At 35.1% G+C, this 4574-nt stretch overlaps 1 long non-coding RNA gene across 1 annotated transcript; it reads left to right on the forward strand.

The window, feature by feature from the left end:
• Positions 1–481: 481 nt before the first annotated feature.
• On the forward strand, positions 482–2256 carry LOC119831465. The gene is made up of 4 exons (XR_005287890.1): positions 482–516; positions 921–959; positions 1604–1743; positions 1957–2256. It is a non-coding gene; the product is annotated as an uncharacterized LOC119831465 (long non-coding RNA).
• The last annotated feature ends 2318 nt before the right edge of the window (positions 2257–4574 follow it).

Raw genomic sequence — 4574 nt, forward strand, 5'->3', positions numbered from 1 at the left:
AAACAATAAATTGTCACTGTAAAAAAGATCATGCCGGCACATATGCACTAAAAGGCGGCCTTATTGCTCAAGAGCAATCTCTTCCAGGCAATCTTTTTGTAAAGAAATGTTTAACGTGTACGCGATGGCACAAAGCAATAACTAATATATAATTAACGTGATGATGAAATTTGAAATTAGTACAAGTAAAAAGCGGTATGTTATGACTTGTATGAACTATATCGAATAAAATATATATTCTTCACAATTATAATACAAGGTATAGAATGTCAATGAGGTTGAAAGTTATTACAACAATTACAAATTAAATTAAAACAATTACAAAAAGAAAATTTATTCATTAAACATCCCTAATGTTCAATGAAACATTCTATAAATACAATTTAAATTCAAAAGAAAACATAAAATTTAATTAACAAAGTTAAAGTACACCGTTTTGCATAACGAATCTGTTCAGCATATCGTATAAAAGCGCGTGCGCACCGAGTTAATTCGCACTCGGTGTTGTCACAGGACGTGAGTACTTACTTTGTTTTCTCTTTTTATTCTGATTTTTTTTTTTACTTTTACATTTATATGTGTATGTGTATTCTAATAATCTATTCGTTTTTCTAAACTTTGATATGGGATCAGCTTCCATGTTCATTATCTCGATTGCTTTCCTGGTATTCATATACCATGATTTAATTTTAAAATACTGCTTCTGTTGTCTAATAATTTAGATTGTGTGCAAATGTAAATTAAATGTAAATTCAGTTATTATCTGAAGAAGAATTATTTTCATACAATTAAGGTACAATTTCAGACCACGTGGCATATTAACCTAACGCCACGTTACTATTTTAAATATGCTAGCTAATTTTCTACATTTAGCCATTTTGTTAATAAAATGTATATTTATCCAGTTCTTTTCCTTTCAGTGAGCCAGGGTACCTGTGAAAGTGGCCTGTTTCTGGGAGGTAAGTTTATTTTTATTGAATATTATAAAATGTCTCCCATAAATGTGTATCAATTCTGTTTTTCCGCGATAGAACCATGATCTATAGCGATGGCCGCCATTTTGTGCACATGACACGCGGACGCATTTGAGCGTAATGCAATCTCCTCTGATATTATAAAGAGATTATATAGAGAAACTTTTGTATTTATGTGTATTTATAATGTTTCCACACAAACTACTGTACAGATTTCAAAAATTTTTTACCATTAGAAGGCTGCAACTTCAGCACTAATTGACATAGGCTATGTATGTACCTCGGGCGATGCCGAGGCGAACGGCGACTAGTTTATAATACCTATATGCTGCTGTTGTCATTTCACATTTACCATAGCATATTACGTCTATGGGTTATACTATTGTATATATTTTGTTGTGATTTCCATAGGTTATAGTTTTTCGGGAAAGGACTAGCAACGGGAATAAATGGACTGGATTTGTTGAAAAAATGGATACGGGCTATCGGCATTTCTTTCTTTAAGATCTGGTTAATAGTTCGCACGATCATAAAATGGAGACCTTCTTTCTATTAACATTTAGTTCGTCGCGAGTCACTTAACCTGTTTTGTTTAAACTGTTTATCTATATGTGTGTTGTTGTGTGCAGGCAGGCTGGCGTCCTGCCCCCAGACGCAGGCCCACGCACCGGTGCGGCGGCCGCCGACGTGTGCCGCACGCCGCCCGGCCGCGGCGCTGGCCCGCGCCGCTGTCGCCGCTCCACGCGAGCCGCTAACAGACTCGCGCTTTGTGAGTATACGTATACTGATTATTTATAGCCTTTACATCGCGAATGAAGGATTTTATAAGCTTGGGTTATAGTAGAATAAGCATTCCCAAAAGAAATTTCGAAACAAGCGATCAGTTAGATTATGCATTCCATTATCATCAAATGTATTGCAGAAACTTCAAAATTTCAATTACTTTTATTTCCGTGATTAATCGTGTTTTTTTTCTTTTCAGTTAAAATCTAAGCCAACGAGCAAACGCATATTTTAAAACAATGGTGTTATTCTAAGTGTAACCAATGTGTGCAAAACGATGGACTATATATATCACTTTTTCGTTACAATAAAGTTTAGTTGTGGGAGTTTAGTTTTTGCGATAATAAGTTAGATTTAAGTTAGGTTAAGCGACAACATAGGGCGACCATAGCAAGCCTTGTGTGTGAAGTGTTTTCTAAGAGTAGATTATAAAGACGGATGGGTGCCTTTCTTAGCCATAAGTTTATTTAAAAGTTTTTCATTATACATCTTTGCATTATTTCTGTCTTTTCATTTATTATACCTTTTTTATCAAATTTATTGTTAAATATATACACTTTAAGTTTATAAAACTACTATAAATTTAATAACATCTCGTAGTATATAGTATTGTTATCTGTGATGTCATTAACATCTTGCTTAAATAGTCGTCACTTTATAAACACTTTTCTTTAACTTAAACCTACTAATGTACATACTATTTTGGCAACGTGAACATTTTGTATTTTACATAACAATTCCTTCTCCATACTATATTTTTGTTTTGGTGCCAAATGTCTATATTGGAAGAGGTTGAATTTTAAGAAATATATTGTATTAGAAATTAAATACTGTTTTGACTTTTTGATTCTGATATTTGACTGTTGACGACTATTAGGACCAGTGCAGTCTGAGAATTTTAGCTTGGTATCACTACATAGAACAAAACGAGTCTCTTTGTCCCTATGTCCCTTTGTATGCTTAAATATTTAAAACTACGTAACGGATTGTGATGGATGTTTTAATATTGATTAAAGAGGATGGTTTATTTGTATGTCTATTAAACTACTCTGAATTAACGCGTGCGAAGCCGCGGACAAAAGCTAGTATAAATATAAAAGATATGTTTAAATGTAACATAACAGAAGCCCTTCATCGCTAATATCACCTCAGTGTCGCTCGCCGTCACTTTGATCCCTTTATATTGACTCGCTTAGCTCTGGGCGGGTCACACGAGCGGCTTTATCTTCTTCTTCTTATATATATAAAATTCTCGTGTCACAGTTTTCGTTGCCATACTCCTCCGAAACGGCTTGACCGATTCCTCTGAAATTTGGTAAGCATATTGGGTAGGTCTGAGAATCGGCTAACATCTATTTTTCACACCCCTAAATGATAAGAGTAAGGCAGAACAGCGTTTGCCGGGTGCAGCTAGTTTAGATATACATTAACCGGCTTCAAAATAAGGGGTTCAACAATGCGATTGCTTTTTGGCTTTATCTGGGTGTAATACTCGGATTACTTTTTTAATTAACATTGGTTATTATGATACCACGGTGAAGGAAAACATCGTGAGGAAACCGGCATGTCCAAGAATTAAAAGTTCGACGACATGTGACATCTGCCAACCCGCACTTGGCCAGCGTGGTGGATTATGGCCTGAACCCTCATAGGAGGCCTGTGTCCCAGCAGTGGGAACATATATGGGCTGATGATGATGATGATGATGATTATGATACCTACCAAACGGGTAATGTATTCATTTGTCAATTTTAATTTAGATCCATATTTCATAGTATTGAACTTAATGTCCGTGCTACTCATATGCATTTGTATTATTTATTTGTTGATAAAGTATCCTTTACTAATCTTTTATTACCACATGTTATTTCTGTGTATATATTTTTATGTCACCGTCGGCGACGGAGCTGGTGGGTCGCCTGGTAAGGTCGATTGCAGACCTTACGCCTCTTCAATGGATTGCCGACTATAAATTGGAAAGGGATTAGGAAAGGTTTGACGAGAGAAATCTTTATTCCTTCCCAGTCCTTTCAAAGGAAAGCGTAAGGAAAAGGACATGGGCCTCCTCTGTTCATAATAATCGCGATATAACAACGTAGTATGGTATCACCTAGTGTGGTCCGTCTCGCGTCACACCCCAACGTCCGCGTCGCTCGCGGATATTTAAATGAGGATCATCTGTTACTTTACGCTTTTTAGTGTCGCCATCTTGGGAACGTCCCTCGCTAAATATTGTTCCAGTATTGCCCTAGCTGTTGTTTTAAACTACCCTGTGATATTCGCAAAATTGATTATTTTATGGCATTAGATTTTAGCGCCCGGTGTGTTTCATAAAAATATTTCACAAAAGAATTATCATGAAAATTGTATGGTTTTGGTATTATTTGCCACCACATATAGTAACACTATGTCTATAAATAACGATTAAGTTCTTACCCATTGATTAATGATTAATGAAAATACCTTTTTTTAAAGGAAAAAGCCACCGCACAACCGAAAAACAGTTCTCAACTAAATTATCAGAATCATCAGCGTTGTATGGAACTTTCCTACAACTTTATGCTGAGCCAGGGCCTTTTCGCAGCAACAACGCACACATTTACACACTTTTATTATTAGAAATCTGTTTTTCAATTTTTTGATGTTTCTTTATTGTAATTGTTTTATGTTATTGTGTATGTTGTTTGGTTGCAATATATCATTTGTATTAATATTGATATTAACTAGTTCGGCAGTTAGTGGATCATTTAAGATTTTGATGATTTTATGTGAATAAATGTGTTTTTATGTATTTATATTTATTAATTTATACTCGCT

Source organism: Zerene cesonia, chromosome 13 (genome assembly GCF_012273895.1).
Source record: "Zerene cesonia ecotype Mississippi chromosome 13, Zerene_cesonia_1.1, whole genome shotgun sequence".
Taxonomy (NCBI): Eukaryota; Metazoa; Arthropoda; class Insecta; order Lepidoptera; family Pieridae; genus Zerene; species Zerene cesonia.